Source organism: Sinocyclocheilus rhinocerous, unplaced genomic scaffold (genome assembly GCF_001515625.1).
Source record: "Sinocyclocheilus rhinocerous isolate Xijiao unplaced genomic scaffold, SAMN03320098_v1.1 scaffold689, whole genome shotgun sequence".
Classification (NCBI taxonomy): domain Eukaryota; kingdom Metazoa; phylum Chordata; class Actinopteri; order Cypriniformes; family Cyprinidae; genus Sinocyclocheilus; species Sinocyclocheilus rhinocerous.
The window spans coordinates 64,955-77,010 of record NW_015652129.1 but is presented as its reverse complement, the minus strand read 5'-3'; the positions used below and the strand labels follow the sequence as shown (position 1 = coordinate 77,010).

At 36.6% G+C, this 12,056-nt stretch overlaps 1 long non-coding RNA gene and 1 pseudogene across 1 annotated transcript; both read left to right on the top strand.

Moving 5' to 3' along the window:
• The window catches only part of LOC107713436 (roundabout homolog 2-like), a 70,002-nt pseudogene that overhangs the window by 16,385 nt on the left and 41,561 nt on the right, over positions 1–12,056 (top strand).
• Positions 1,002–1,566, top strand: LOC107713438 (uncharacterized). Its single transcript, XR_001636889.1, has 3 exons — positions 1,002–1,157; positions 1,266–1,361; positions 1,446–1,566. It is a non-coding gene; the product is annotated as an uncharacterized LOC107713438 (long non-coding RNA).

The window sequence follows — 12,056 nt, the reverse complement described above, 5'->3', positions numbered from 1 at the left end:
CCTCCATAAAATGTGCTGCAAAGTTACGCCTTCTTTTTTTGCGTGAACATTTGGGCGGTGTTATGCAAATCTTCCCACATCGTGACGTAGATATGTGGGGGCGTGCTAGAACGAGCCGTTTTAGGTAGGCGTGGTTGACTCTTAACTTTTATAAAGAATATCTATTTGAGACTTTAGTCTTTGCAACTTTACGGATCTTCTTTATGCACCAAGAGCTTGTAACACTCCAAAGAGAAAAGGAAAAATTGAAATCGCATCATATGACCCCTTTAATATTTTGAACCTTTAATTTTATACTTTCAGTTTTAATTTTAATTTAAGTATTCATAATTTTCTTATGTACATTGTGATTTTTGTTAGTTTGTTTAATAAATTTTTATATCTAGTTTATATTTATTAAAAATCTCTACATTTTAAGATTTTTAAGTTTTTCATCTAATATTTATTTTATTTCATTTTAGCTTTTTTTGAATGAACAGAAACTATTTTTTAAAAGTTTTAATAAACAATAATACTTCTGTAGTGTTAGATATAGAAACCTGAAGAAAAACATTGGGTTTAATTCAAACTGATTTGTATAGTGCTTTTCACAATTAACTTTTGTCCTCAGCAATTTTCTGCAGACCCTCGAGCACCAATTTGCAATCATTGTGGGCGCAGAATGCTGTCTTAGAAAGCATGCTGCTGGATTTTGAGACAGCCAATGTATAAGGAATAAGTTATTGCTAATTCATGTCGATTTATTTCCATATATAATTTTAGCAGCTGAAGTAATTGGCTTGTACAGCATATGTAAGGGATGATGATGATTTTGCTGTGCACGGTCTGCTTGGTGGAAGGAAGCCAAGTAGAATTGAGAGAATGACCGTAATGTTTTGTGCCGGTCATGTGACCCACTCAGGCTTTCAGCTGTAGCTAATGAGTCTCTCTGCTCATGTCACTCACCTCACAGATGATTAAAAATCACGTTGCTTTCCCTTTTTCGTGCTTCGTAATAAAGTGTAGAGGATGAGAGGGGGAACGAATGGCTTACTGAACACACCGCCAAGAGGGACAAACCCTGTCAGAGCCAAGCATGTATCATTCTTTCCCATAACTAGGCATGTGGTATCGCCGAGGGCACTTACGAGCTTTGTGTGCGGGCTGGCCGGCTCTAGGTAAACGGTGACACTATTTTACCCTCTCTTTTCTTAACCAGTGCTCATGAATAACACATGGCTTCATCTCCTAAAAAATGCAACATGCTGTGGGCTGTTTGGGAACAGCCTGTCCTTGTCCTTGCTTGTGCATATGCCTCCTGCGAGTTAAATCCTGTTCAGGAGGTGACGGGCCACCACAGTGGACTGCAGGGGACAGAGAATGTATGTACACTGCCAATTTGCAAGCTCATGCATGCATATATGTATTATACCAATTTTGTTATGTTTCTGTTTGGGGGCCATCAGTCACCCTTGCCGTCAGCTTTCATTATCAGAGTGGCCATCGGATCTGCACCGATTGGAGGGTGTCCACCAGATGAGATGGCTTTTGTGGAACGGGCCAGATGTCTGTGTTGGGTGTGCCGTTGGTCGGTTGGGCACTTTTCTGCAACATCTGCACTCTTTCTCTTGTAAAAACTTTTTTTTATATGCTAGGGACTGCCTTTTACTGAAAAATTAGTGTTTACTATTGTCATTTTGCATTATTGACACACTATTTTCCTAATTAATGCTGTTCAGTTGCTTTGACACAATCTGTATTGTTAAAAGCGCTATATAAATAAAGGTGACTTGACTTGACTTGACTAGGGAAGGCCTGTGCTTTGTTTGTACACTGATAGAGTGGCCCAAGGGAATGAGTGGATACTTATTTAAAAGTGACAGACAATGATGGATGGAATCAGCAGATCTTACGGGCCAACGGGGGAAAGGGACAAGTGAATCATTTTATAGTCAATTTAAAAAAATAATTAGCCTTTGGGGGATGAATTTATTTGTTGGGTTGATAGCATTTTCAACTAAATATTAAATCTGTTGTGTAATTGGATTTAGGCACTTATTGTTTTATTACTATATTTTGTATAAAGTCAATTTATGAATTTTATTGAAATAATCCTTGAAAAAACATGCCTCTACCTACATTTTTACAAGTTTACTGCAGTTACCAGCTGAAATCAACACTAGTGGCAGTAAAACATCAACAACTTTTATTCCTTTTTTACAATTTATAATTACAGGGGCTGATAAAACTATGTTAGAACCTTAACATTTTTACCATAGTGTGTGATTTGTAAAACTTATTTATTTTGACATTCGCATCACATAACCAGGTCCATAAATATGGCTTTTTTTGACATTGTAAACTTGCTCAGTAGCTCACCTGGTACAGAATTGCACAAGTCATGTGAAACACGACGAGTCATGATAAAACAGCTCAAAGCCTAAATTTCCATGTTTGCTTCAGCAAATGCATTTTTGCTTTTGTTAACATATAGGTTAGGTTTAGAGTAGAGTTTAATGCATGTGGTACATTTTTTTTAAATGCTATAAAGCATTAACCTTCTAGCACCACCACTCACCGGACATTTAATTTCTGAATTGCAATTAGTTGGTTGAATTTGTACAACAACCAACTAATAAAACATTGGTAGATTCACATTTATCTTGCGTTTTTGGCACCACTCATTAGATAGGCCTATTTCACTTTAAAAGTGCCACTTTAAAATGAGTATTTCATTCAATATTGAAAAATATCAAGTCACCTAGCTTTGTGTTGCTAACTTAGCAACATGCTAAGAGATCAGAGTCTCTTATTGAAAAGGTCAGCAATTAATAAATCAATATTTAGGCACAATATTTTTGGCACAACGACGATTGCCTCTATTGATTTGCCTCTAAAAATCTAAAATGTGAAGAAGGTTTAAATGAACAGGAATGTGGCAGATTGTGTTGGATGGAGGAGTGTTGAAGTTGGTTATGGTCAGGTTGGGTGCCCAGACTGACAGATGACCACTTCAAATTCTGAAGTGAGTCACTTACTGTCCATAGACAGACCCGCACCATTTGTCCCAGCCTGAAAGATATGAATATTCAGAGACAGGAGATGAGCATGAGTTTAACTAACAAAGAAAATGGAGCACTTGGCACACTGGATCTCACCAATAACATGACATTTCAATGAATATTTATAAGTAATTATCGCAAGTCATTGCATTTATAAAAGTCTGCCAAGGGACGGTGTAGCCAGGACTCGGTAATACAGCCGAAATGCTGCACAGGTCATATCATAAATATGAATCGATGGCTGAATTTATTTATTTGGAATAATTTTCATGCTTTACATTCTACGATTTCATTTGCAGCCCACGACAGGTGAGATTACACCTTATAATTGAGGTGTTAATCGAAAAAATTCATCCACAAAGTGTTTAAGAGATAAGATGGGAAGATATTGCGGCTGTCAGATTGGTGATTAATTTGTGGACAACGGTGTGCGTTATTACCGAAATGCATTTATATTTCACAGAGATGAGAATATGAGTGGCATTTATGCTTGTATGTGTGTGTGAGGCTCTGTAGCAGCCGCTGGTGAGAGTCTACAGCCCGTAGGAGCTCACCCTTTGATGTAGGAAATTCAAAGGCCCCCCTGAGGCAGCTGCCATAGGGCAGGGGTCGCATTTTTAATCTGTCAATCACCACTGGGGATTTATGGGTAACTTTTCCTGCCAAGCCAGACAGCGGGGAATGTAGCATTCTGCCGTTCGCTCTCAGTGTGAAGGGTATAGGCATAGAAAAGAGAAGGGGGCAGAGTTCACTGTGTTTACTGTTAACACTGATGCTTAGTAAGGTCAGCACAACCAGCCATTGTTGAATGTGGCTGTCTGCAGAGTTTAAGCATTGGCTTCCCTGTTGGATTTTGTTTTGCGAGACTTTGAAGTTGTGTTCCAAAACCTAGTGAGCTGTCTATTAACGTTTTGTTCAGGTCCAGGGAAGTTCGTATACATGAGTTGTGAAGTTGTATTTATGATGGCAGGTGCGTTCAAATCACTTTGATTGGATGTCGATGTACCTTTTGCACAAAAAATAAAGCATTTAAACTCTCCTTCTGCAAAACGATTATTAAAGAATGAGCATCAGGTGTGTTTTTGCTTTGTTTTTATTCAGTTTATGTTGGTGCAATAAATTATCATATTATCATTTATTATAATTGTACAGTTGTATTTTATACATGTTACTTAGCTAGTTTTATTGGAAAAATAATCATTCATTTCAACAAATTTACTGTCAACTACAGGTGCTGTATCCATTTCATCCACCATGTTTCTGACTAACATGCCCCCAAATCAGAAACTCAGGGCTCCCGATTTTTTTAATCCTTTAAAAAATGTTTCAATTTTCAAAGAAAATCACACATTTCCCACTTGTAATTATTATTTTGTGTTGACGTTTATGTGTGTTCAACTGGTTAATACAAACTTACTGACATGAACACAATATACTGTAAGATACCTTGTGTTGGTCAAATTCTAAGGCAACATTACACTATTTTTTGTGGAGAGGCAAAAAAATAATAATACAACAAGGCCAACAAAGTGAGAGGAACATATAATTAATTCTGAAAATAGTTCAGTCTATTCAAAATGTTACTGTTTTACAGTTTTTGTGTGTGTTCTGTTTTTGTGCTTAATAGGACATTGTGACATTTGTTGAAAGGCACTCTGATAAGTGGATTGTTTGGTTAACGACATGCTAACATCAAACTGTTGTAAATAATTGTGAGTCAAGTCAAGGAGAGTGAAATGTTGATTTTAGTGTAGTTTTAAAGGGATAGTTCACCCAAAAATGAAGATTCTGTCATTAAATACTCACCCTCATGTCGTTCCAAACCCGTAAGACCTTCGTTCATCTTCAGAACACAAATTAAGATATTTTTTATGAAATCCGAGAGCTTTCTGACCCTGCATAGACAGCAACGCAACTGAAATGTTTTATGGCCCAGAAATGTAGTAAGGACATCATTAAAATAGTCCATGTGACATGTGTTGTTGTTTTTGTTTTCTTTGCACACAAAAAGTATTCTCGTAGCTTCATAAAATTATGGTTGAACCACTAATGTCACATGGACTATTTTAACAATGTCCTTACTATCTTTCTGGGTCTTGAATGTGGTAGTTGCGTTGCTGTCTATGGAGGGTCAGAAAGCTCTCGGATTTCATCAAAATATCTTAATTTGTGTTCCGAAGATGAACCTAGTTCCTTACGGGTTTGGAATGACGTGAGGGTGAGTAATTAATGACAGAAATTTCATTTTTGGGTGAACTATCTCTTTAATTCTGAACAAAAAGGTACCAAAAATAATAGGTAAATTAATAAATATTCTAATTACAAAAAAGCATAAATTTACCCAATATATGTCTGTTCTATGTATTTGTATGCTTATTTCAGAACTTACTTAGAACTTAGCAACATATGTCATACACTGTTGACATCAATTCTGAGTTATATCTCATGCAGATCAATATTTTTGTGGCACGCAGAGTTTCTACCTATGTAGAGTGCTCCAAATTGGTCACATATGAGGTTCCTACTTATGTACATAACTGTTCAGAGTTTGGGGTCTGTAAGATTTTCACTGTTTTTGGAGAAAAAAAAGTATCTTATGCTCTCTAAGGCTGCATTTATTTGATCAAAAATACAGTAAAAAAAATAGCAAGATTGTGAAATATTATGACCATTTAAAATAACTGTCTATTTTTAGATATTTAAATTTTAATTTATTCCTGTGGTAGCAGGATTAGACGTTATTAGTAACGTAATTAGACGTTACTCCATTGTATATTTTCACAAGATCCTTGTAAATATCTTTACTGTCATTGCATCCATGCTGAATAACAGTATTAATTACTTTTTAAAAAATCTTACTGACCACAAACTTTTGAACAGTAGTGTAAATAGAAGGCAGCTCACTAGATTTTGGAGCAGACCCCTAGTCATGTCATGCCTCTTTTCTGTGGTCAATTATTCAGCTGTATTTAAATGTGAATGTGTTGTCATGAAAACACTTTATAATTGATAAGATGAGAAAGCCAAGGCATTACATACAGGAAGGAGCACAGGAGCTGTGAGAAAGCGAAGATAAGACGCCTCATTCATCTCTGACTCACAATTCCCAAGTTCCTCAATGAAGATCCATGAATAAACAGCTCGCACAGGGGAGCAGATGAAAACATACCTAACAAACACAGCACAGCATACAGCTAACACTTGTCTCAATCTCCCATAGTTCTCAGGGATGATTTCCGCCAGCCTCCCAATGATGTGGTGGTGGCAGCAGGAGAACCTGCTGTGCTGGAGTGCGTCCCTCCCAGGGGTCACCCCGAGCCCACCGTTTCCTGGAAGAGGAACAATGCTCGTGTCAATGACAAGGACGGCAGGATCTCTGTGAGTCAATAGCAGAAAGTGCAATGTTGGCACAGGAGTGATGATTAGGTTGTAGTGCAGCGGTGACATCACTCTACCCCTCTGCAACCAGCATCGATTGAAACATAAATCAGTGCACTTGCTCACGTCCTGTTCTCCACCAACAATGACATCACTGCCAAATGCAAATTATCTAAATGAAAGGTGCACTTAGCATTATTCTATTTTTGTGCTGTGCTGGTTACCAGTGTTGTTATAGCTAAAACTGAAACTCTTTTTGTTAAAAAAAACACAAAAATATAAATACTAGATGAAATTTTTTAATTTAAATTAAAAATGTTGCTTAAGTTTAAGTCCTAAAATGACTAAAACTGAAAATATAGAAATAACAGCTAAAAATAAAAGCTATAAATACTATAATAGTATAATAAAATAACTAATATTACACTGGTTTCTGAAAATAGAAATGTTTTGGTCATGTGACCTCAATATGGAGACATATTGGGCTGCGTTTTCCATAAGCATCGTAAGCTTAAAGGGTTACTCCACCCCAAAATGAAAATTGTCATTAATCACTTACCCCCATGTCGTTCCAAACCCGTAAAATTTTGGATGAAAACCAGGAGGCTTGTGACTGTCCCATTGACTGCCAAGTAAATAACACTGTCAAGGCCTAGAAAAGTATGATAGACATAGTAAAAATAGTCCATCTGCCATCAGTGGTTCAATCTAAATTTTATGAAGTGACGAGCCACACCACACGGATATGCAGTTTTCATTCAAATCAAAACGTAAATAAACTTAGAAAACGTATCCGTGTGGTGCGGCTGACACAGACAAGTAGAACAGTTTACGCAGTTTATGTTCAGTGGATACTCTCCAAAATACGGTGATGCGGAGGAGACGAATTGTTGAATAAAGTCGTTATTTTTGTATTCTTTGCGTACAAAAAGTATTCTCGTTTGTTTTTGTTTTCTTTGCACACAAAAAGTATTCTCGTAGCTTCATAAAATTATGGTTGAACCACTAATGTCACATGGACTATTTTAACAATGTCCTTACTATCTTTCTGGGTCTTGAATGTGGTAGTTGCGTTGCTGTCTATGGAGGGTCAGAAAGCTCTCGGATTTCATCAAAATATCTTAATTTGTGTTCCGAAGATGAACGTAGTTCCTTACGGGTTTGGAATGACGTGAGGGTGAGTAATTAATGACAGAAATTTCATTTTTGGGTGAACTATCTCTTTAATTCTGAACAAAAAGGTACCAAAAATAATAGGTAAATTAATAAATATTCTAATTACAAAAAAGCATAAATTTACCCAATATATGTCTGTTCTATGTATTTGTATGCTTATTTCAGAACTTACTTAGAACTTAGCAACATATGTCATACACTGTTGACATCAATTCTGAGTTATATCTCATGCAGATCAATATTTTTGTGGCACGCAGAGTTTCTACCTATGTAGAGTGCTCCAAATTGGTCACATATGAGGTTCCTACTTATGTACATAACTGTTCAGAGTTTGGGGTCTGTAAGATTTTCACTGTTTTTGGAGAAAAAAAAAGTATCTTATGCTCTCTAAGGCTGCATTTATTTGATCAAAAATACAGTAAAAAAAATAGCAAGATTGTGAAATATTATGACCATTTAAAATAACTGTCTATTTTTAGATATTTAAATTTTAATTTATTCCTGTGGTAGCAGGATTAGACGTTATTAGTAACGTAATTAGACGTTACTCCATTGTATATTTTCACAAGATCCTTGTAAATATCTTTACTGTCATTGCATCCATGCTGAATAACAGTATTAATTACTTTTTAAAAAATCTTACTGACCACAAACTTTTGAACAGTAGTGTAAATAGAAGGCAGCTCACTAGATTTTGGAGCAGACCCCTAGTCATGTCATGCCTCTTTTCTGTGGTCAATTATTCAGCTGTATTTAAATGTGAATGTGTTGTCATGAAAACACTTTATAATTGATAAGATGAGAAAGCCAAGGCATTACATACAGGAAGGAGCACAGGAGCTGTGAGAAAGCGAAGATAAGACGCCTCATTCATCTCTGACTCACAATTCCCAAGTTCCTCAATGAAGATCCATGAATAAACAGCTCGCACAGGGGAGCAGATGAAAACATACCTAACAAACACAGCACAGCATACAGCTAACACTTGTCTCAATCTCCCATAGTTCTCAGGGATGATTTCCGCCAGCCTCCCAATGATGTGGTGGTGGCAGCAGGAGAGCCCGCTGTGCTGGAGTGCGTCCCTCCCAGGGGTCACCCCGAGCCCACCGTTTCCTGGAAGAGGAACAATGCTCGTGTCAATGACAAGGACGGCAGGATCTCTGTGAGTCAATAGCAGAAAGTGCAATGTTGGCACAGGAGTGATGATTAGGTTGTAGTGCAGCGGTGACATCACTCTACCCCTCTGCAACCAGCATCGATTGAAACATAAATCAGTGCACTTGCTCACGTCCTGTTCTCCACCAACAATGACATCACTGCCAAATGCAAATTATCTAAATGAAAGGTGCACTTAGCATTATTCTATTTTTGTGCTGTGCTGGTTACCAGTGTTGTTATAGCTAAAACTGAAACTCTTTTTGTTAAAAAAAACACAAAAATATAAATACTAGATGAAATTTTTTAATTTAAATTAAAAATGTTGCTTAAGTTTAAGTCCTAAAATGACTAAAACTGAAAATATAGAAATAACAGCTAAAAATAAAAGCTATAAATACTATAATAGTATAATAAAATAACTAATATTACACTGGTTTCTGAAAATAGAAATGTTTTGGTCATGTGACCTCAATATGGAGACATATTGGGCTGCGTTTTCCATAAGCATCGTAAGCTTAAAGGGTTACTCCACCCCAAAATGAAAATTGTCATTAATCACTTACCCCCATGTCGTTCCAAACCCGTAAAATTTTGGATGAAAACCAGGAGGCTTGTGACTGTCCCATTGACTGCCAAGTAAATAACACTGTCAAGGCCTAGAAAAGTATGATAGACATAGTAAAAATAGTCCATCTGCCATCAGTGGTTCAATCTAAATTTTATGAAGTGACGAGCCACACCACACGGATATGCAGTTTTCATTCAAATCAAAACGTAAATAAACTTAGAAAACGTATCCGTGTGGTGCGGCTGACACAGACAAGTAGAACAGTTTACGCAGTTTATGTTCAGTGGATACTCTCCAAAATACGGTGATGCGGAGGAGACGAATTGTTGAATAAAGTCGTTATTTTTGTATTCTTTGCGTACAAAAAGTATTCTCGTCGCTTCATAAAATTCAGATTGAACAACTGATGGCAGATGGACTATTTTGACAATATCTTTCATACTTTTCTAGGCCTTGACAGTGTAATTTACTTGGCAGTCAATGGGTCAGTAACAAGCCTTCCGGTTTTCCTCCAAAATATCTTAAATTATGTTCCGAAGACGAACAAAGCTTTTATGGGTTTGGAACGACATGGGGGAAGTGATTAATGACAATTTTCATTTTGGGGTGGAGTAACCCTTTAAGTACATTGTAGACCAATTGAAACCGAATGGAGCTACGATCAACTTAGGCTTACAATGCTTTTGGGAAACGCAGCACTGGACCATTTAAAATTAAACATATTTTTTTAGGCTTCTGATGTATATTTTTCCAAAGTACATATTTAAAAATATATATTATTCATTTATTTATGTGTTAACCCAGCTAGCAAAGAACGTTCTGGCAAGGTTCTCTCAAAGTTATGAACAAATGTTCTTCCAGTAATGTTAATAGAACGATCTTGCGGAGTTATTGAGTCTTTAATATTCTCAAAACGTTAGCACAAAAACATTCATGGAATGTTTAATTCCGTAATATTTTCATCTGACTTTTTAAAATGTTACTACTTGTTTTAGAGTGTTCAGAGAGCATTAAAAATATAACATTCACATAATGTTTGCATGTTCCTTTAACGTTTGAATAACCAAGAAAAAATGTTTTTAAAATATTTTAAAAACTGGGCATTTTGAATTCATTCAACATTCAGAAATAGCATTTTCATAACTTAATGAAAGTTAGCTAACCATTCTTAGAACATTTTTGTTAGTTGGGAAAAGAGGAATACATTACTGAGTGCACCTTAACTGAAGAAAATACTGAAAAACCATTTTTAAGAATCAAATCAGATTGTACGATGATATAGTGATATGTGTGATTTTTTTTTTCTTCAGATGCGTGGTGGTAAGCTGATGATTTCTCACACCCGGAAAAGTGACGCAGGCATGTACGTGTGTGTAGGCACCAATATGGTGGGCGAGAGAGACAGCGATCCAGCCGAACTCGTTGTGTTTGGTAAGTTCAATTTCCTGGCTCATTTTTTTTGGTTTCACAAAGAAGTGAAAATAATCACTATGTGATATGTGTGTGTGACTGTGGGAGCAGAGAGGCCAGTGTTCATCCGCAGACCTGTGAATCAGATCGTTTTGGCTGAGGAGACTGTTGACTTCTTGTGCGAGGTTCATGGAGACCCGGCTCCGACTGTCCGCTGGAACAGAGACGAAGGAGAACTACCGCGGGGGAGGCAAGACTCTGCTTACAAACATTTGCGATGCTGTTACGGCAGTTTTATGGAGCTCAAATGCCAGTTTAATGACATTTATGTAGTGACAGATTAGAAAATAAGTTTCCTATTTCCGTTATAGTTGAGTTAGAGAAGCAGAAAGCTCATTAAACCAATAAACCTCAAACTGAGGAATAATGTTTATTGCATAATACAGCATTATACAACAAAACCTTAAAGGGATAGTTTACCCAAAAATGAAAATTCTGTCATTGACTCGCTCTCATGTCGTTGCAAACCCATAAGACTTTCGTTCATTTTGGCAACACAAATGAAGATATTTTTAATGAAACCTGACTGATTTCTGTTCCTCCACTGAAAGTCTATTATTACACAAAAACTTTGACAATTCAAGAAGTTCATGAAGATATTCAGCCAGTCTGATTGTGCTTCTGTTTAACGAATTTGATAAGCTGTACTGTGTGTATGTGTGCTGATGTTTATAAGATGAACAGATTTAATTTAGGCTTTTATTCATATAAAGTAGGGCTGCACAATATTGATAAAAAATCTTATATGTTATAACTTACATATTTGCGATATGATAATGCTTTAAATGGGTCCTATTATGCTTTTTCACTATTTCAACTTTAATTATTCTGTAATGTTGCTGTTTGAGCATAAAAAAGATTAAGTGATAAGTTACAAAGCCCAAAGTCCACTTCAAAAGGAGATATTTTATTTAACAGAAATCACTTTTCAAAAACTACAACGACCGACTCATTTGGACTACAACGCATATTTTCCGGGATTTGTGATATCACAAATATCGACGAATGGGACGAGACCTGGTTGAGCTGCACTAGAGAAGGCAACGAGTGTTATCACTATGTCAGAGACACACTAGCTTTCCCAAGGCAGACGAACTTAGAGTGGTTACAATCATCCGGGATTAAATCACGCTTGATTTTGATGCAATATTTACACTAGGGCTGTGCAATTAATCGCATGCGATTGTCATGCGGATCTCGTCTCAGCGTAGTAAATCTCCATCACCTGCTTTCAGATTGAGCGGCATTCACTACACAGAGCCGTA